We start from the raw sequence: 22,197 nt of genomic DNA, 5'->3' as shown, positions 1-22,197 counted from the left end.
CCAGAAGTATACAGAATGGTGTCGCCTGCGTAGAGGTGTATCCGAGAATCACCAGCAGCAAGAGCAACTTCATTGATGCCCGAGAATTGAACCCTGTGGCACCCTCCATAGAGACTGCTGAACTCTATCTGAGAATTAGTTGGCGAACCAGGCGAGGCAGTCATTTGAGAAACCAAGGCTGTTGAGTCTGCCGATAAGAATGTGGTGATTGACAGAGTCGAAAGCCTTGGCCAGGTCGATGAATACGGCTGCACAGTATTGTCTTTTATCGATGGTGGCTATGATATCGTTTAGAATACCAATACCAATGTCAGGTCAACCAATGGGTGAGAGAGATTGTTACAGAGGAGATGGTAGAGCATACAGTGTACTTCCCTGTTGATAATTGTTACAGTTTTTTTCCCTCCATTGATGTTTTGAGATTGGACTGTAGCTCGAATAGTACTTTATCACACAGGGTTCACCAATTGGTGGCACCTTCGTTAGTCAGTATGTGTTCCACCTGTGCTGGTTGGTCCATCTCGTTAGTTGGAATGGGGTTTCCATCTGTGCTGGCACAGGTGATATTTAAGAGCGGCTGGCCCAATCCTCCAGTTGTCTTGAGAGATAGGCAGGGTCAACACCTTTAGTTGGCTGTTTGATTTCTAGAAAGACAATCTTTTATCTGTTCTTCCCTGTTTTTGTTTTTCTCCACTTTTTGGTTTGCTTCCTGTCTTTAAGTTTGGTGTGGGTTTCTCTTTTGTTTGCCTCTTAGTGGGTGCTCATGGTGGGTGTTTTTTAGGTCCCAGTTCTTGTTGCCAGTCAACTTTCAGTGCACACCCCCATGAGTGTCTTTCAGAACCACTCCTAAAACCCCACCTGTTCCGTTTTGGTTGTTGTCAGTGACTCTTTGTTAGTTCCTACTTCTGTTTGAGTGACATTTTTGGTTTTATAGGCTGTGGAATGTAACAAGAATGACCCTGGTTGTAGTAGAGAAAGGTTGGAGCAGAAGGGAAAGCGAGCAGACCATAGCATTTTTTTTTTAAATGACCCCCTTTTCTCCACAATTGGTAGTAGTTACAGTCTTGTCTCATCGCTGCAACTCCCGTACGGACTCGGGAGAGGCGAAGGTCGAGAGCCACGCGTCCTCCAAAACACAACTCAACCACGCCGCACTGCCCATCCAACCCGGAAGCCAGCCGCACCAATGTGTCGGAGGAAACACCATACACCTGGCGACCTGATCAGCGTTCACTGCGCCCAGACCCTCCACATGAGTCGCTAGTGCACAATGGGACAAGGACATCCCTGACGGCCAAACCCTCCCTAACAGGGACGACGCTAGGCCAATTGTGCCCCATGGGCCTCCCGGTCGCGCCCGGCAGCGACAGAGCCTGGACTCAAACCCAGAATCTCTGGTGGCACATCTGGCACTGCGGTGCAGTGCCTTAGACCACTGTGCCACCCGGGAGGCCGCGACGATAGCATTATGATTGGGATGAGAGTAGAGACTCCTCTTATATGAAATAGGGATTGTAGAGCAGGACTCCTCTGACAGCAACACTTGCATCATCCTACAGGGGAGGAATAAAATAAAATGACATTGTATCAGAAAGGTGATTGTAGGCTTCAGCATAGTACTTACCATTGCAAAATCCCTACGTGCAAAAATGTTATATTTAAAGTGTCAAGTAGTTCATAACTGCTTGAACTTACAAACTTCTTACACGGTAATTCTATACATATTTAGTTCCATTAACACAGGACCAATTTAAAGCCAAAGGTGCCTGCAGGGAGGAAGTCATTAAAGTGGGACTATAATAACCTATTAAAGACATAGAGAGGGGTAATATTAGTAGAGTAGACAGGGGAGATATTAGTAGAGTAGACAGGGGTAATATTAGTAGAGTAGACAGGGGAGATATTAGTAGAGTAGAGAGGGGTAATATTAGTAGAGTAGAGAGGGGTAATATTAGTAGAGTAGAGAGGGTAATATTAGTAGAGTAGAGAGGGGTAATATTAGTAGAGTAGAGAGGGGTAATATTAGTAGAGTAGACAGGGGTAATATTAGTAGAGTAGAGAGGGGTAATATTAGTAGAGTAGAGAGGGGTAATATTAGTAGAGTAGAGAGGGGTAATATTAGTAGAGTAGAGAGGGTAATATTAGTAGAGTAGAGAGGGGTAATATTAGTAGAGTAGAGAGGGGTAATATTAGTAGAGTAGAGAGGGGTAATATTAGTAGAGTAGAGAGGGGTAATATTAGTAGAGTAGAGAGGGGTAATATTAGTAGAGTAGAGAGGGGTAATATTAGTAGAGTAGAGAGGGGTAATATTAGTAGAGTAGAGAGGGGTAATATTAGTAGAGTAGAGAGGGGTAATATTAGTAGAGTAGAGAGGGGTAATATTAGTAGAGTAGAGAGGGGTAATATTAGTAGAGTAGAGAGGGGTAATTAGTAGAGAGAAGAGAGGGGTAATATTAGTAGAGTAGAGAGAGAGGGGTAATATTAGTAGAGTAGAGAGGGGTAATATTAGTAGAGTAGAGAGGGGTAATATTAGTAGAGTAGAGAGGGGTAATATTAGTAGAGTAGAGAGGGGTAATATTAGTAGAGTAGAGAGGGGTAATATTAGTAGAGTAGAGAGGGGTAATATTAGTAGAGTAGAGAGGGGTAATATTAGTAGAGTAGAGAGGGGTAATATTAGTAGAGTAGAGAGGGGTAATATTAGTAGAGTAGAGAGGGGTAATATTAGTAGAGTAGAGAGGGGTAATATTAGTAGAGTAGAGAGGGGTAATATTAGTAGAGTAGAGAGGGGTAATATTAGTAGAGTAGAGAGGGGTAATATTAGTAGAGTAGAGAGGGGTAATATTAGTAGAGTAGAGAGGGGTAATATTAGTAGAGTAGAGAGGGGTAATATTAGTAGAGTAGAGAGGGGTAATATTAGTAGAGTAGAGAGGGGTAATATTAGTAGAGTAGAGAGGGGTAATATTAGTAGAGTAGAGAGGGGTAATATTAGTAGAGTAGAGAGGGTAATATTAGTAGAGTAGAGAGGGGTAATATTAGTAGAGTAGAGAGGGGTAATATTAGTAGAGTAGAGAGGGGTAATATTAGTAGAGTAGAGAGGGGTAATATTAGTAGAGTAGAGAGGGGTAATATTAGTAGAGTAGAGAGGGGTAATATTAGTAGAGTAGAGAGGGGTAATATTAGAAGAGTAGAGAGGGGTAATATTAGTAGAGTAGAGAGGGGTAATATTAGTAGAGTAGAGAGGGTAATATTAGTAGAGTAGAGAGGGGTAATATTAGTAGAGTAGAAAGGGGTAATATTAGTAGAGTAGAGAGGGGTAATATTAGTAGAGTAGAGAGGGGTACAATTAGTAGAGTAGACAGGGGAGATATTAGTAGAGTAGAGAGGGGTACTATTAGTAGAGTAGAGAGGGGTATTATTAGTAGAGTAGAGAGGGGTAATATTAGTAGAGTAGAGAGGGGTAATATTAGTAGAGTAGAGAGGGTAATATTAGTAGAGTAGAGAGGGGTAATATTAGTAGAGTAGAGAGGGGTAATATTAGTAGAGTAGAGAGGGGTAATATTAGTAGAGTAGAGAGGGGTAATATTAGTAGAGTAGAGAGGGGTAATATTAGTTGAGTAGAGAGGGGTAATATTAGTAGTGTAGAGAGGGGTAATATTAGTAGAGTAGAGAGGGGTAATATTAGTAGAGTAGAGAGGGTAATATTAGTAGAGTAGAGAGGGGTAATATTAGTAGAGTAGAGAGGGGTAATATTAGTAGAGTAGAGAGGGGTAATATTAGTAGAGTAGAGAGGGGTAATATTAGTAGAGTAGAGAGGGGGTAATATTAGTAGAGTAGAGAGGGGTAGTATTAGTAGAGTAGAGAGGGGTAATATTAGTAGAGTAGAGAGGGGTAATATTAGTAGAGTAGAGAGGGGTAATATTAGTAGAGTAGAGAGGGGTAATATTAGTAGAGTAGAGAGGGGTAATATTAGTAGAGTAGAGAGGGGTAATATTAGTAGAGTAGAGAGGGGTAATATTAGTAGAGTAGAGAGGGGTAATATTAGTAGAGTAGAGAGGGTAATATTAGTAGAGTAGAGAGGGTAATATTAGTAGAGTAGAGAGGGGTAATATTAGTAGAGTAGAGAGGGGTAATATTAGTAGAGTAGAGAGGGGTAATATTAGTAGAGTAGAGAGGGTAATATTAGTAGAGTAGAGAGGGTAATATTAGTAGAGTAGAGAGGGGTAATATTAGTAGAGTAGAGAGGGGTAATATTAGTAGAGTAGAGAGGGGTAATATTAGTAGAGTAGACAGGGGAGATATTAGTAGAGTAGAGAGGGGTATTATTAGTAGAGTAGAGAGGGGTATTATTATTAGAGTAGAGAGGGGTAATATTAGTAGAGTAGAGAGGGGTAATATTAGTAGAGTAGAGAGGGTAATATTAGTAGAGTAGAGAGGGTAATATTAGTAGAGTAGAGAGGGTAATATTAGTAGAGTAGAGAGGGGTAATATTAGTAGAGTAGAGAGGGGTAATATTAGTAGAGTAGAGAGGGGTAATATTAGTAGAGTAGAGAGGGGTAATATTAGTTAAGTAGAGAGGGGTAATATTAGTAGTGTAGAGAGGGGTAATATTAGTAGAGTAGAGAGGGTAATATTAGTAGAGTAGAGAGGGTAATATTAGTAGAGTAGAGAGGGGTAATATTAGTAGAGTAGAGAGGGGTAATTAGTAGTAGAGTAGAGAGGGAGGGGTAATATTAGTAGAGTAGAGAGGGTAATATTAGTAGAGTAGAGAGGGGTAATATTAGTAGAGTAGAGAGGGGTAATATTAGTAGAGTAGAGAGGGGTAGTATTAGTAGAGTAGAGAGGGGTAATATTAGTAGAGTAGAGAGGGGGTAATATTAGTAGAGTAGAGAGGGGTAATATTAGAGTAGAGAGGGGTAATATTAGTAGAGTAGAGAGGGGTAATATTAGTAGAGTAGAGAGGGGTAATATTAGTAGAGTAGAGAGGGGTAATATTAGTAGAGTAGAGAGGGGTAATATTAGTAGAGTAGAGAGGGGTAATATTAGTAGAGTAGAGAGGGGTAATATTAGTAGAGTAGAGAGGGGTAATATTAGTAGAGTAGAGAGGGGTAATATTAGTAGAGTAGAGAGGGGTAATATTAGTAGAGTAGAGAGGGTAATATTAGTAGAGTAGAGAGGGGTAATATTAGTAGAGTAGAAGGGGTAATATTAGTAGAGTAGAGAGGGGTAATATTAGTAGAGTAGAGAGGGGTACATATTAGTAGAGTAGAGAGGGGTACTATTAGTAGAGTAGAGAGGGTATATTAGTAGAGTAGAGAGGGGTAATATTAGTAGAGTAGAGAGGGGTAATATTAGTAGAGTAGAGAGGGGTAATATTAGTAGAGTAGAGAGGGGTAATATTAGTAGAGTAGAGAGGGGTAATATTAGTAGAGTAGAGAGGGGTAATATTAGTAGAGTAGAGAGGGGTAATATTAGTAGAGTAGAGAGGGGTAATATTAGTAGAGTAGAGAGGGGTAATATTAGTTGAGTAGAGAGGGTATATTAGTAGTGTAGAGAGGGGTAATATTAGTAGAGTAGAGAGGGGTAATATTAGTAGAGTAGAGAGGGGTAATATTAGTAGAGTAGAGAGGGTAATATTAGTAGAGTAGAGAGGGTAATATTAGTAGAGTAGAGAGGGGTAATATTAGTAGAGTAGAGAGGGGTAATATTAGTAGAGTAGAGAGGGGTAATATTAGTAGAGTAGAGAGGGGTAATATTAGTAGAGTAGAGAGGGGTAATATTAGTAGAGTAGAGAGGGGTAATATTAGTAGAGTAGAGAGGGGTAATATTAGTAGAGTAGAGAGGGGTAATATTAGTAGAGTAGAGAGGGGTAATATTAGTAGAGTAGAGAGGGGTAATATTAGTAGAGTAGAGAGGGGTAATATTAGTAGAGTAGAGAGGGGTAATATTAGTAGAGTAGAGAGGGTAATATTAGTAGAGTAGAGAGGGGTAATATTAGTAGAGTAGAGAGGGTAATATTAGTAGAGTAGAGAAGGGTAATATTAGTAGAGTAGAGAGGGGTAATATTAGTAAGTAAAGGGGTAATATTAGTAGAGTAGAGGGGTAATATTAGTAGAGTAGAGAGGGGTAATATTAGTAGAGTAGAGAGGGTAATATTAGTAGAGTAGAGAGGGTAATATTAGTAGAGTAGAGAGGGGTAATATTAGTAGAGTAGAGAGGGGTAATATTAGTAGAGTAGACAGGGGAGATATTAGTAGAGTAGAGAGGGGTATTATTAGTAGAGTAGAGAGGGGTATTATTATTAGAGTAGAGAGGGGTAATATTAGTAGAGTAGAGAGGGGTAATATTAGTAGAGTAGAGAGGGTAATATTAGTAGAGTAGAGAGGGGTAATATTAGTAGAGTAGAGAGGGGTAATATTAGTAGAGTAGAGAGGGGTAATATTAGTAGAGTAGAGAGGGTAATATTAGTAGAGTAGAGAGGGGTAATATTAGTAGAGTAGAGAGGGGTAATATTAGTTGAGTAGAGAGGGGTAATATTAGTAGTGTAGAGAGGGGTAATATTAGTAGAGTAGAGAGGGGTAATATTAGTAGAGTAGAGAGGGTAATATTAGTAGAGTAGAGAGGGGTAATATTAGTAGAGTAGAGAGGGGTAATATTAGTAGAGTAGAGAGGGGTAATATTAGTAGAGTAGAGAGGGGTAATATTAGTAGAGTAGAGAGGGGTAATATTAGTAGAGTAGAGAGGGGTAATATTAGTAGAGTAGAGAGGGGTAGTATTAGTAGAGTAGAGAGGGTAATATTAGTAGAGTAGAGAGGGGTAATATTAGTAGAGTAGAGAGGGGTAATATTAGTAGAGTAGAGAGGGGTAATATTAGTAGAGTAGAGAGGGGTAATATTAGTAGAGTAGAGAGGGGTAATATTAGTAGAGTAGAGAGGGGTAAAATTAGTAGAGTAGAGAGGGGTAATATTAGTAGAGTAGAGAGGGGTAATATTAGTAGAGTAGAGAGGGGTAATATTAGTAGAGTAGAGAGGGGTAATATTCTTAGCCTGTTACAAAGAGCTAACACTGAATAGGTAGAATGAGAAAGACCGGTGAAGATGATGAGCGTGAGGAGACGGGGTAACCTTTCGGCAATGTGAGGTAGTGTCGTCCTAATGTCAGTGAAGCCAAGGTGAGGAGGCAGATAGGATAGACAGGAACAACTGGCCTGACACAGACCAGGTGGATTCATATGCCTTCATACAAAGAGCAAGATTGGAAGATTGTTCCTATCTTGTCACATTGTATAGTTAATATTCCAAACCACTGGTTATCAATCTATAAGCATGTGTGTCCAAGTGTTTATGTGTGTGTGACCCCTGTGTTGAGGGAGCCACGTCCCTTGAACACACCAGGTTCCCTTCTAGCAGGAGCAAGTTAACATTCTACTATATTCTCTCCCCCCCTCCCTTTCCTTTTGTCCTAAGAGGGCAATTAAGGAAACAAACGTTTTCCCCCAGATTAGCTGACTGCCAGCTTTGCATACTAATGTAATGCCAAGTGGTTACAAATAGTGAGTGCTCTAATTACCGCCACTGTTTTCAATCAGAAATTGCTCGATTTCCCAGGATGAGGTCTCCATGGCTGGAGAAAAAAACCCACAACCTGACAGAAGCTATAGACAATCATCATCTCTGTGTGTGTGTGTGTGCGTGTGTGTGTGTGTGACTGTGTGTGTGTGTGTGTGTGTATGCAAATAATCTCATCTGCCTTTCTCTGTGTGTGCAGCTCAGCCCTCTCCATCACTGGTGCCCCTGACAACACAGGAAATGGATCCCACCCGACGGCAGACTCAGCCTCCACACTGTTTATCACCACAATTATCCCCCATTCATTCACAGGCTTATAAGGTAAACTGCCATTCAGTGATGTGAAACCACAGGTCTGGACTGGCAATTTGATGTAATTGTGCCGCTGTGATCATCTGTAGTCGGAGCTAGGCACCTCATTTACTGTGGCATTCTATTGGAGGGAGAAAATTAGAACGAATGAGTCTTTGATTTTTGGAGAGGGACAATGGTGTAGTATAATATGGCTGAGATCAAACAGAATGGAGGTAGATGTAGAAAGGGGCAGCCTGCTGGATGCATCGACCAAGCCCAGGGAGGGGAGGGGGACATCCTCCCACTACCATGGCACAGAGCACTGTGAACCCGGTGACAAGGACATGTTCCCTGGCTGGGCCTGAGAGTGGGTCTGGGTCCCCCCAAAGGACACGCACACAGGACCCGTCCAGGACCCCATCCGCTGGCCTTAACTGACCTTTAGCTAATGGAGGTCTGGCCTCTGATCAATGCACTGAGAGACTGGCGGAAACCATCTTGCCTTTTCTTTCTGAGAGCGGGGATGGAGGGGGCAAGGGGGACAAAGGGGACAGAATTGGACGGAGCCAGGAGCCAACATGGGGCCATCGACCCTGCCACTCTCCCATCCTGTGGGTGATATCTGTGCCAGCGGGCCTGGGGATGGTAATGTCACTCTGCCCTGCCACTGAGGAAGGACGGCCAACCACTCTGTCTCTGTCTCTATGCTGTAGGGAGGGAAAGTCAGTGCAGATCCACTTGTGAATGTCAGATTAATCTATAATAATGGTTATTATGGCTTTGTGGTTGAATGCGAATCAGCTTTATCAGTAGGCTATACGGCAATTAAGAATCTTATGAAAAACCAAATGTTTATGACAAGTTTATGGCCAATTTTGCATTGAAACCCTCTTTAGTTGTCCTCATAGGATAACCCTTTTTGGTTCGGTTCTTTACGGTTCTCTGTACGAGCCGGATGGTTCACTACTGTACCTTTCATCATAGTAGCCTCTGAGGCACATCCCACATTAGCATAGAACAACAAATGAATAACAGCCTTTGTATCGTAATGAGATACACGCTTCCTTACAATGATGCAAAGCAATTCATATGACCAACTGCAGATAAATCACATTCCATATGAAGAGGGACAAAAGCTCAGAGATAGATTTGGCACCGATTGCTCTTTTTATTTTCATTATCATTAACAGCAATGTGATACTCAAACCTCCTGTGACCTCTATTCTCATAGGAGCCACTCATTGGGACAAGCAGAAGGAAAAGTACAGAGAGAGAGAGAGAGAGAGAGAAAGTTTGAAAGTGCACAGAGTACAGTCCAAAAATGACATTATAAACATGATTATCATATTGGAAATGCATAAAGATGTCATGCGGTCGCTGCGGGCCAGCGGTAGGGCATACTGTCTGTGTGTGATTACTATGCAGTTACACTTAAGCCCGCTGACGGACCGACTGAGGAGGATACGAGGCAATCTGAGCGGGGCATGTCTGGCCTATGACAGCCTCAACTTGCTAGCGTTTCCTCCTTATCGGGAGCTGGGGATGACAAGACTAATTGAAAAGCTCCTTCGTTTTCTTCCTCACATATAAATGGATTACAGTCTTTGCCTTCATGCTTTGGTCCTATGTTTACTCAATGAGATCTGACACTAGAGTGGAGGGATAGGTCCACTCCCAATTCTATCCCACACACCTGGCCCGATTCTGCCCAATTCCATACTAACAATCAGCGCCTCAGTCTCCATCTCCCACCCTCCTGTGTCTCTTATCTAGCAGGCCAATAAACTCACAAATCCCATCATACTATATACTCTACACATCTTAAAGGGATACTTTATGCTAGCAGATAACCATAGACTTCCAGTCATTGCGCTAACGCAATGTAACATTGGCTCATGAAACTACCTCGAACGTCCTTCATACTGGACACAGAGACATACAAATGGTATCCACTAATTCATCTGACTCTGGGCAAGTAGATAAAGGGCCTCTGGCAAAATCCTGAAGTAGCCTTTTAATATATTTATAGGTGTGGTTATATGGTATTGGGGGGCTGACACCCTTGGTCAGGGACTTACGGGGGGTGCAGGGGAGCGAGGAGAGAGATGCAGAGAGAACCCTGTGGACCCACTGAGTGGCGTGGCAGACTCCCCAGCCTCCTGCTAGGATTTGTTGGAATGTGAGAGAGGAGGATTTCAGCGCCAGGCCAGAGCCATGCAGACTTCATGCCATCTGTCTCCCCCTCCGTCCTCCCTTTGCCAAACTCATCAGACCTTTTTTTCTCTCCGTTTCATCCCTTGTTCACAATACTAGGGGACATACTGGGATCTGCTAACGCACTGTAGGAAAGAATGGAGGGAAGAAATGGAAGAAGAGCTCAATAAACAAATGAATATGTATTCATGGAGTTGATGTACTGACGATATACAGTATCTGTGACAGAGAAACTGAGTCTTCATGTTGTATCAAAGTTTAATGACCATAAAACACTTCCAAGAGTCAGTAAAGTCAGTCAGTAAAGTCAGTCAGTAGAGTCAGTCAGTAAAGTCAGTCAGTAGAGTCAGTCAGTAAAGTCAGTCAGTAAAGTCAGTCAGTAAAGTCAGTCAGTAGAGTCAGTCAGTAGAGTCAGTCAGTAGAGTCAGTCAGTAAAGTCAGTCAGTAGAGTCAGTCAGTAGAGTCAGTCAGTAGAGTCAGTCAGTAAAGTCAGTCAGTAAAGTCAGTCAGTAGAGTCAGTCAGTAGAGTCAGTCAGTAAAGTCAGTCAGTAAAGTCAGTCAGTAAAGTCAGTCAGTAAAGTCTAACACTGTAATGAAGGCATCAATGTAAAAAAATGTGTTTCTTTTAGTAACAATGACCCATACATATTTAACTTCCATTGTCCTTCAAGAATGGCTGAATATTTTCTTGTGGTGTACCTGGGTAGGACTGTGTGGTAGTGGCACACCGTACATTATCCTGCATGAGTTAGTGAAAACAAAAGTCTGTTGTGATTCCAACTCATGCATTGTGTTATGGCAGAAACATGGCAGATTCATTATCTCAACTGTTAATATGGTGTCATATCTGCCCTTCCGTTTATTGACGACCCAATAAACGGTATCATAAATAACAGTATGTTGTTGATGTGTTCATTTGAATCAGTAATGACGTGAGGAAAACAGCCAGCTACCAACCTTCAATGACCAGGTCCACTTCACATCCATCAATCCCTGAAAACAAACATTTTCCAACATGAAGGTTTTGACCACAGATGACACAAACACATTCCAAACAACCACTCAATCACTGCCACGTTGAGGAGGGCTCAGGATCAGGATTCAACTGGCATAATGAAATCATAAACAGATCCCCTCATCAAATGGCTCTGTGAGTCGTGTGGTGGTCTGATGGGGTTGACCCCTCACCCTCTCCCTGTGGGGGGTGGCTGGGGAGGGGGGCACGGGAGATCACACGATGGCCCTGTTCGGGCTCCATGTCCACACAGACTGGCCTGTTCAGAGAGGGTGGAGGGGTGGAAGTGTACCCCCTCGTCTGAAAGAGAGCACCAGGTGGCAGGGATGTGGGCAGGGGGCTTTTGATGCTGACCCCTAGTCTCTGGGCTGGGATGGCCCTAGTCATTGATCCAGCCAAGGGAGGGAGGGGAGCCAGGTGCCCCTTGTGGGGCTTGGAATGAGCTGCCACAGTTTGGACGTGGAGGAGAGGAATCTGGGCCACACTGGTCCCAGTCACGCCGCTAGCCCGAGCCCCAGTGTTAACTGACTATAACATTGTTGACCGGCTATAACATTGTTGACCGGGTGATGGACTAAGGGCTTGATTCAAGCCGTATCGCCGAAGTTGAGAGCTATAGCGTGATTTAAGTTTAAATGCAATGTTCCCGCGCTTGTGGAGACTGCATTCACAGTCAACTTTGCATATGTCAGCTCAATCGGAAATTACCTTCACATTGTAAGTGCGATATAATGCTGAACTTCGGCAAAACGGATTGAATTGAGACCTTACATTGGCAGCAATAGGGTAAATATATACATATATATATATATATATATATATTTATATTTTATTATTTTTTAATTTGACCCCTTTTCTCCACAATTTTTCATGGTATCTAATTGGTAGTTACAGTCTTGTCTCATCGCTGCAACTCCAGTACGGACTCGGGAGAGGCGAAGGTCGAGAGCCAACACAACCCAACCAAGCCACACTGCTTCTTTGACACAATGCCCACTTAACCCAGAAGCCAGCCGTACCAATATGTTGGAGGAAACACCATAAACCTGGTGACTGTGATAACGTGCACTGCGCCCTGCCCGCCATAGGAGTCGCTAGTGCACGATGGGACAAGGACATCCCCTCCGGCCAAACCCTCCTGATAACCTGGACGACGCGGGGCCAATTGTGTGCCCCATGGGTCTCCCGGGTGCAACAAAGCCTGAACTCAAACCCAGAATCTCTAGTGGCACAGCTAGCACTTAGACCACTGCGCCACTCGGGAGGCCCTAAAATATGTATTTTTAACTAGTGTCAATGCATGGATTATTTGATTGGAAACGTTTATAATTTAAATGGGATGATTGCTGAATATAACAGAAAATAATGCAAGGTAACACACTGAAAAATGAATGCTGAGTGGTGGTGACTGACAACTGTGTTAGGTACCCAACCAGATTAAAACAGGAGACACAGACAGAGCAGAATTCCTCACCATTGTCAGGGGTGTAATAACAACATCAGCCGCTACATGAATAAGAGGAAAAAACAAACACGTTTTTTAAAGTGTGATCATTGAGTGTATTATTTTGGTGTGGTGTTAAATCTGAATTTCACTCGAGTGTTGTATAAAATGCATGACTGGAATAAATAAGAGTTAGAGCAAGCCAGTGAGAAATCATTGTTACAAATGTGAGCACCATTACAAATCCATGCATAAAGCTTACTGTGGTGTAGCCAGTCTCTTTCATTCATAATGAGATGATGTCCTGCTGAAGTAGCTGGAAGAAGACACTACCTTGAAATCTGCCAGCATTCCCAACACTGTGTCTGTGTCTGGGCCAGGCTTGGAGGAGGGTTAGTGTTCTCAGTATCTAAGCACTGTCTATAAGATGTTTACCGCACACATACACACCTGCACACTCCACTCACACACACACACTAAAGTGCCAACACACACACACATGCACACACACACACGTGCACACTCTCACGCACACAGGGAAATGAACGTGCACATACACACACACACAAAAGACATGGACTACAATTCTGACACTTGCCTGGGGCTTGGATGTTAAAGCAGGCTGGATGGAAGAAGAATGAAGATGTGTCTGATTCCAACAGCAGCCAATAGGAGAGTAGTACCTTACACCCAGTGCTCTCTGATAGGTTCTCCTGGCACTCTTCATCTCCGGGTCTGTATCATTGTCTTTAATCACAAGCACACCGACAGTCCAACCCAGAGACAAGACCCAGGGAGGGGTGGAGGGATGGAAGGAGGAACGGAACAGTAGAAGCAGCCAGGGTGTTATTATGAATAAAGTATTAAAACAGTTGGCACATCAAAAGCATACGGGGGCCATGGTATCATACATTAAAGTAACATAGTATAGCTTAATGTCTCCTACGGCATGTTATGGTGACGCTGCTTTGATTTGAAATGCATTGTGTGCACGGCGGATGGATTTGTGCGAGTGGAGAGATCGAAAAGGTGGCGTAGGTGCAGACCATCATTTAAAACCAACCTCATAGGCTCTTCAAAGCCTTTGTGATTGAGGGTATTTAGTGTGCACTGGTGTAAAAGAGACCCAGATATTTAGCACTTACTGCTGCAGGAGAGACCCGGATATTTAGCACTTACCGGTGTAGGAGAGACCCAGATATTTAGTGCTTACTGGTATAGGAGAGACCCAGATATTTAGTGCTTACTGGTGTAGGAGAGACCCGGATATTTAGTGCTTACTGGTGTAGGAGAGACCCAGATATTTAGTGCTTACTGGTATAGGAGAGACCCGGATATTTAATGCTTACTGGTGTAGGAGAGACCCAGATATTTAGTGCTTACTGGTGTAGGAGAGACCCAGATATTTAGTGCTTACTGGTGTAGGAGAGACCCGGATATTTAGAGCTTACTGGTGTAGGAGAGACCCGGATATTTAGAGCTTACTGGTGTAGGAGAGACCTGGATTTTTAGAGCTTACTAGTGAAGGAGAGACCCGGAAATGTAGCACTTACTGGTGCAGGAGAGACCCAGATATTTAGTGCTTACTGGTGCAGGAGAGACCCAGATATTTAGTGCTTACTGGTGCAGGAGAGACCCAGATATTTAGTGTTTACTGGTGCAGGAGAGACCCAGATATTTAGCTCTTACTGGTGCAGGAGAGACCCAGATATTTAGCTCTTACTGGTGCATGAGACCTGGGCCATGGCTGTATAAACAACAGATATGCTGGTGTAGCTGGTGATGCATAGACCTACAGTTGAAGTCGGAAGTTTACATACACTTAGGTTGGAGTCATTAAAACTTGTTTTTCAACCACTCCACACATTTCTTGTTAACAAGCTATAACCTTGGCAAGTCGGCTAGGACATCTACTTTGTGCATGACACAAGTAATTTTTCCAACAATTGTTTACAGACAGAATATTTAACTTATAATTCACTGTATCACAATTCCAGTGGGTCAGAAGTTTACATGCACTAAGTTGACTGTGCCTTTAAAGAGCTTGGAAAATTCCAAAATAATATCATGGCTTTAGAAGCTTCTGATAGGCTAATTTACATCATTTGAGTCAATTGGAGGTGTACCTGTGAATGTATTTCAAGGCCTACCTTCAAACTCTGTGCCTCTTTGCTTGACATCATGGAAAAATCTAAAGAAATCAGCCAAGACATCAGAAAGAAATTTGTAGACCTCCACAAGTCTGGTTCATCCTTGGGAGCAATTTCCAAATGCCTGAAGGTACCACGTTCATCTGTACAAACAATAGTATGCAAGTATAAACACCATGGGACCACGCAGCCGTCATACCGCTCAGGAAGGAGACATGTTCTGTCTCCTAGAGATTAATGTACTTTGGTGTGAAAAGTGCAAATAAATCCCAGAACAGCAAAGGACCTTGTGAAGATGCTGGAGGAAACGGGTACAAAAGTATCTATATCCACAGTAAAACGAGTCCTATATCGACATAACCTGAAAGGCCGCTCAGAAAGGAAGAAGCCACTGCTCCAAAACTGCCATAAAAAAGCCAGACTACGGTTTGCAACTGCACGTGGGGACAAAGATCGTACTTTGTGGAGAAATGTCCTCTGGTCCGATGAAACAAAAATACAACTGTTTGGCCATAATGACCATCGTTATGTTTGGAGAAAAAAGGGGGATGCTTGCAAGCCAAAGAACACCATCCCAACCGTGAAGCACGGGGGTGGCGGCATCATGTTTTGGGGGTGCTTTGCTGCAGGAGGGACTGGTGCACTTCACAAAATAGATGGCGTCATGAGAAAGGAAAATGATGTGGATATATTGAAGCAACATCTCAATACATCAGTCAGGAAGTTAAAGCTTGGTCACAAATGGGTCTTCCAAATGGGCAATGACCCCAAGCATACTTCCAAAGTTTTGGCAAAATGGCTTAAGGACAACAAAGTCAAGGTATTGGAGTGGCCATCACAAGCCCTGACCTCAATCCCATAGAAGATTTGTGGGCAGAACTGAAAAAGCACGTGCGAGCAAGGAGGCCTACAAACCTGACTCAGTTACACCAGCTCTGTCAGAAGGAATGGGCCAAATTCACCCAAATTATTCTGGGAAGCTTGTGGAAGGCTACCCGAAACATTTGACCTAATTTAAACAATTTCAAGGCAATGCTAATAAATACTAATTGAGTGTATGTAAACTTCTGACCCATTGGGAATGTGATGAAAGAAATAAAAGCTGAAATAAATCATTCTCTCTACTATCATTTCACATTCTTAAAATAAAGTGGTGATCCTAACTGGCCTAATACAGGGAATTTTTACTAGGATTAAATGTCAGGAATTGTTCAAAACTGAGTTTAAAGGTATTTGGCTAAGGTGTATGTAAACATCCAACTTCAATTGTACATACATACCACATGATTAATACTCAGTTTAAACAACAACAACAAGATTTGGCAAAGATTTTATTCATTTTGCACCTATTATCAGATTACCGAGCACATTCACTGGAAAGAAACATTTCTCATTTGATGTTGCAATTTCTCTTTTTCCGCCTCATAAACCATGAATCCTGAATCCTGCATTTGCCAATATTGCACTAATACTCCTTTAAAAAATGAAGACGGATGGTAGTAAGACATCTTTCTCTCTCTCTCTCTTTCCCCCCGACGCCAGGCAATTATCCTAATCTACCTTCCTCCTCTGCTCCTGCTCTCCTCTCCTCCAACGCATCACGCTGCTATGGACCACCTCTGTGCCTTCATTATCAGCTTTGGGAGTGTCTAATGGCTTGGCTCTCTCACGGCGCAGTCAGATGGAGGAGAGAGAGAATGCTGCTGAGGAAAAGAGACAGAGGGACTGGGGAGCAGGAGGGGGGGGGGGGGGAGAAACAGCACTGTAGGGAGACAGCACTAAAAGTTAACATCTCAATCACTCGGGACAATACTGCCAGAGTCTGTTAGCTTTAGCTTTTCAGATGTCACCCTGAAGACGAATGGCGGTGGGACGAGGTTGTCTGTCACATTGCAATGTCAAAGAGGTGGTGAGGGAAGGACACTTTAGAGGAGGAGACAGATTGTGTGGTGTGTGTGTGTGTGTGTGTGTGTGGGGGGGGGGGGGTTCTTTGACCTAAAATCCTCAAAAGTCCCCACAAGGATAGTAAAACAAGGAAAATGTCCTTGTCGCTATGAGGACAAGGGCTATTTTAGCTTAAGGGTTAGGTTTAGGGTTACAATTAGAGTTAGGGTTACAATTAGAGTAAGGGATTAGTGGTTAAGGTTAGGATTAGGGTTACAATTAGAGTAAGGGGTTAGTGGTTAAGGTTAGGGTTAGGGTTAGGGAATATAGGATTTTGAATGGAAATCAATTTTAGGTCCCCATGAAGACAGAAGAACGAAATGTGTGTGTGTGTGTTTGTGCCTGTTTGTTTGTGTAACGGGATGGGCCAGCCATGGGGTGTGTTTAGGGCGACTGGTCATGTTTTGAGACAGGACAGAGCGGCTGGTGCACCACAACATACAGCCTTGTCTCTTGGAATCAGCAAACCATTTAACGTACAGAAGGACTGGGGGTGGCAATTCAGTTGCACTTTGTTTTTTTTTTTGACAAAATGACACCCTTGACGGTTGGAAAAATGTTGGGGTCCCTGAACAGATTTCTGCAATACGAAAATAAAACGTGTGACATCAAGACAGACATTTTCAAACCTAGTTCTGAACCCCTAAAGAGAGCAGTGACAAATGGAACCACACCCACACTCCTTCTGCACCGTGTTTTTGCTCACTCCAAAAATGTCATATACTGTGATGTATATATTGTGATATAGAATATATTCTACATGGCACAAACATACATGGACTCATTTCAAGTGTACTGTACCTGTACATTCCATGCTCAGAGGAATGGCACATATTCAGATGGTCTAACGTGTGTCTCTGCTTCCGTCTAAACATAAGATGAGGTACAGTGAAGATGGAGGTCTGGCACTACACGCCTTTAGAATGGTACTACAGAGCACTCCATTTAAATGCTAATGTTTAGTAATGTATGTGTTATATAATGTTTACGACATGCACACTTCATGAAAACGCTTTAGTCTACACATAAACGTACCACATGGGCGCACCCCCCCACTGAAATGACTCTAGATACAGTTTTTAATATTCTGTTGAGTTGCCAAATGCTATGTAAATACAGTACATGGTGAGCTGTGCATAGTCTCAGTGTAGAGCCTGGGTACTGTTTGGTCACCAACAAACAATGGGGGCAGTTTTAGCCTAAAAAATGGGCAATAACGCAGTATTAGTCAACAGCCTGAGTCAATACACCCCACTGGGCTGCGTGTCCTCCTACAAACACAACCAATTGCTCTAGCAGGCCTCTGCAACTAGATGGAAACATCAATTACAGTAAATTAAACCAAAACAATGAGGAACACTTTCATTTGTTTAATCTCCTGAGCCGTTTTGGATGAAAGCAAGCAACATTGGAGTAAGATAACATTACATAGCCCAACGTTATTACCCCCATCCATCAACCCCCCCCCCCCCCCCCCCCCCCCCCCAACTTCAAAAAATGTTTTCAATGTCCGGCCCACTTTATGGATGTAGTTGAATTCCAAATAAGCGGCCTCTGAGGGCTGTCCCACGACCCTGAAAACCCTCGGCAGCTCCACTGTTCATCTGGAGAGCTGCAGGCATTCTGAATTTCATAGCAGAGAAAACAGCAACAGCTCCATTGAAACACAAAAAGCTTTTACGTGCTTGTGTAGGGGAGGAAAACACACACATTATGTGATTCAAAAACAATTTGATGTCACAATCCTGAGATACGGCCTGTAAATTCTATATTGGGTCGACTTTAAAGAGGAGGTGAAAACAATGGAGCGAATACAGAGAAACCACAAATGACTAGTCTTCCACTAGCTCTTTTCTAGCTACTGAAACAGTAACTATGCACCAAAACAAAAAGAACTTCAACAAAACACTGTAATGTTTCAATGAGCTGCTTCGCCATGGTCGATTATCAGGGGAGGGGGGGGGGGGGGTCGGGGGGGTTGTTTGGATGCAGGGGACAGACAGATGAAGATTTGGCTGTTCCAGAAAGCTTTTTTTTGGCGGGGAGGGGTTGGGGGGTGGGGGGTTGGAGTAAATGAAAGACAAATGCCAGTAGTGCCCACTCAGCTATTTTCCCAGTTAAAATCAAAGGCTCCGCTGGACTGGCCTCTCCGCGGGAAACTTGAAATGGGCCCTGCCTTTGTTTGCTGTTGCTAGGAGACCTGCAGACAGCTGAATGTGTTTGCAGTGGGGCACAAGATCAAAAACATTTCCAATATAAATGTTGTAGACTGCCGTGTATTCCAGGCCTAGGCTTGCAATCTACAGAGGACAATAAAAAAAAGACCAACAAATAAAGATGTCTGTGTGTTGGTCATGGACTAAATTGAGGATTTGCTAGATTTTTGTTGTTGGCAAAGCAAGGTAGTTTAATAGTGACCGGGTTGCATGTTTCTAACACGTGGAAGGGTACACCACTGCTCTTTTCTGTAGTACAAGCACTACGACATGTGAGCGTCACACATTATGTTACATATGTTGATAATGTTATGGAGCAATAACATAATGGATTTAAAAATACACAACCATTTTCTATATTGGTTTGGTTAGTCCAATGCTTGCTCTCTCTCTCTCTCTCACACACACACACACACACACATCTCCTCGCCCGCAAACAGTGTACCAATCAGGGTTCTCCTATGGCGACAGCCAAAGAACACTTTTGGAACCCTTTTTCCTAAGAGTGTAGGGACCTGAATCATACCAATAGATGTGATGGCCTTTGCAGTGGTTTGAAAGTATAGGAGAGTACTCATATTTTCTATGTTCCTGTTGACTTTCCATGGATGGTTATTTCTTGTTTTGGTAGGTAAGTAATGTGCCTGTTTGTTTAATGAGAGAGTAACAGTGTGTTCAGTCTGTATGTTGACCAGATCAATGATGAATAAATAGTCCAAGTAAGCCACACCTCTTAAATCCTCTCCTCATCTTCAATTACATAACATCGTTTGGAGCCACTTAACCAACATGCATGATCTTACTTTGCTTGTAGCCATGTCTGAAGGATCAAGTAGTCTCCTTCCTTTCAATTCTTCCAATTGGGAAAGGTATACCTTGTGCCTAATGGGTAACTTGTACCTAATGCGCAATCAAATAACGTAAGACTAGTGTTGCAGTGGCATGTCCCATTTAAACTGATTTGACCCCTCTTGGCTTTCTAACACTACTCAAAGGTCTTAATTTAGTAGGCCTATTAGGAGCCGTGCGTATCTACTCACCCAACATAATAAACAATAAAAGGTCAATGTAATTACGGTGGCCTCGGGTCCAAGAACGAAACCTTTTCGATCTGGTAAGTGTGTAATTAAGTTGTGGTTAAAGACGAATGAGCTAAATTGATATAAAACCTGTGGAATCTACATTATACGTAATGGAACAAATAAAACTGCGATCGCCACGAGAGTGACCTTCATGTCTGGAACGATTAAGATTAGAATCGTGCTGCGTCCGCCTGTTGTTTTCACAAACTTGAGCCAACTGGCACAGCACTGGCGTCCTCTCCCGGCTCCCAGTCTGCGGTGGTGACTGACAACGAGATACCGCATGGCGTGCATAGATGACAGAAATAGTTGCACGCCAAAGGATAGCTGGAAATTCCTGACAAACATCACGCGACCAGTCGTGAAAGTCGTTAAGTAGGCTAGCTATTAGCGTGAAAAATACCTTCTGTAGGGTGAAGGGTCATCCCTGACCCATATGTCCATTCACATTTTAAAACACCTGCAGCATCGTAACTATACCCAGGAAGGATACACTTCGCCAATTATTTGCTGTGTGAGTAAATGTAGTTTAATGGGGGTGGGGGTGTATTCAGAGGTTTATTCCCATCCGGTGCGTCCTTAATGACTAAATGCCGCTCTATAGACACTGTCGCTCGATTTGGTGATCCAATAATAGCGCAGCTGCTAAAGTTTCACCAGACGACAGTACAGAGCGCAGCAAATCAGATTCTTCTCTCACGTTGTTTACTTTGCATGCCGACTACCAACTTCAAAGCATTTACTTTAGTCCCAGCCCTCAATGGAGAAAGAGATGTTACCGGGCTCTCCAGATGCTGCACCCAGGGACCCACCCATAGAAATTAAATAATGTTATTTCTATTATCGTTCTATTTCTTTGGACCCATCCATGTGTGACATCACTCAGAGAGCGTAGGCTACTGTACCAGAGCTGTTTTCAAATCGTACATCAGCAGTCTAATCACACGACAGCCGGTTTCTGCAAAGCCCCTGCCTTAAAATAGGTATTAGCCTTTGGACTAGGAATGTCCTGCCATAAATACATGAACAACAGCAGGATAAAACGAAATGGTACCGTACATTGCGTAAGAGATTTGGATTGTGCACTCTCAGACAATTGAGTGCATTCAATTTCTTGATGACGACAGCACAATTTCAGTTGTTATATTTGTGTGCTGGGTGTAAAAAATGATAACGTCTGAAACCAGGATATGAATGAAATTTAACCAAACATTGTTGTGTTTGTCTCAAAAATGTCCCAGTCTAAAATGAGTAATATTGTGTTTTAAATACACACTTGCTCAGTTACAATAAGGGAATAAGAGAATAGTTTACTGCATGAATGAACATAATCTGTTGTCACAGCACCAGACTAAAACGAGAAAAAGCATGATCATGCGAAAATGACGATCCAACATGGGTATAGCTAAGTAAGATTAAATATTGGTAAATTAACATGCTATTGTTTGTTTATTAATTGTGCAAGACTATATATGAGACATTTAAACCCAACAATGTAAAGGCCTAAAGGTGCACAGGTGGAAGGACTATCAGTGGCTCTTTGTAAATATGAAATATCACGCTCTGGAAGACTTGCACTATTTGTCTATATTATTAAATATCAACAACAAAAACCAGGGGAAATTAACAGTAAATTAGAAATGTTTAAATTGGGATCCCAAGTGAAGGGATAAAGAAATTATTCTGTAACTGTTTTCAATAGACTAAATAATGATCATGAGACAACAATTATTCTGAAAACCCACCGCAACAGACTGTCTTTTTCGCTTGTCACAATATTAGGCTAAACAGGAAAGTAGACCTAAACTGTTGAAAGTTTCAACAAGTCAGTAAAAGTTATCCTTCCTCTCGACCTTGGGGCTAATAGTTGACCTCTTGTTGGATGACTGTTGCCTGAACCCTAGTTCCCCGTGGTGACAATAAAATGCCTTGGTTAGGCGTTGTGAAGCAAAGGTATAGCCTGTGTAAGGAAAAAGATTTAGTAACGGTGAGAAAATGGAATTCTTAGTGTGAGGTCAGAGGGTCAAAGTAACCTTTTTACAAGCCCCTGAGGGTGTATGTGGAGACCATCGACGTAGAACTATAACAGTCAGGCCTAAATACCATTATCATACCAAAGATGTGTCTTTGTCGTCAATCAATAGGCCTATCAATCACCAATTCCACTTGACAATTATTTGCTTTTATACAATAGTTCATTGGGATCACCAACTTTAGGCTAAACAAACCGTGTTTAGTACATGTCTGTTTGTCTATCCACACCCTATAGGCCT

General features: G+C 42.6%; 2 long non-coding RNA genes across 2 annotated transcripts in view; one reads left to right on the top strand and one right to left on the bottom strand.

Moving 5' to 3' along the window:
• The window catches only part of LOC109904716 (uncharacterized), a 37,766-nt gene extending 24,521 nt beyond the window's left edge, over positions 1 to 13,245 (top strand). The window contains exon 4 of the long non-coding RNA XR_002257203.2: positions 7,765 to 13,245. This is a non-coding gene — a long non-coding RNA (uncharacterized LOC109904716). The remainder of the gene's footprint in view (positions 1 to 7,764) is intronic.
• LOC116353596 (uncharacterized) lies at positions 1,127 to 13,245 on the bottom strand. The gene is made up of 4 exons (XR_004203020.1): positions 12,563 to 13,245; positions 11,031 to 11,066; positions 9,938 to 10,198; positions 1,127 to 1,553 (listed from the first exon to the last, which is right to left on the bottom strand). It is a non-coding gene; the product is annotated as an uncharacterized LOC116353596 (long non-coding RNA).
• Positions 13,246 to 22,197: the final 8,952 nt, after the last annotated feature.

Source organism: Oncorhynchus kisutch, linkage group LG15, assembly GCF_002021735.2.
Source record: "Oncorhynchus kisutch isolate 150728-3 linkage group LG15, Okis_V2, whole genome shotgun sequence".
NCBI lineage: Eukaryota > Metazoa > Chordata > Actinopteri > Salmoniformes > Salmonidae > Oncorhynchus > Oncorhynchus kisutch.
Note: the sequence above shows the minus strand (reverse complement) of the source record. Positions and strands in the feature narration are given on the sequence as shown.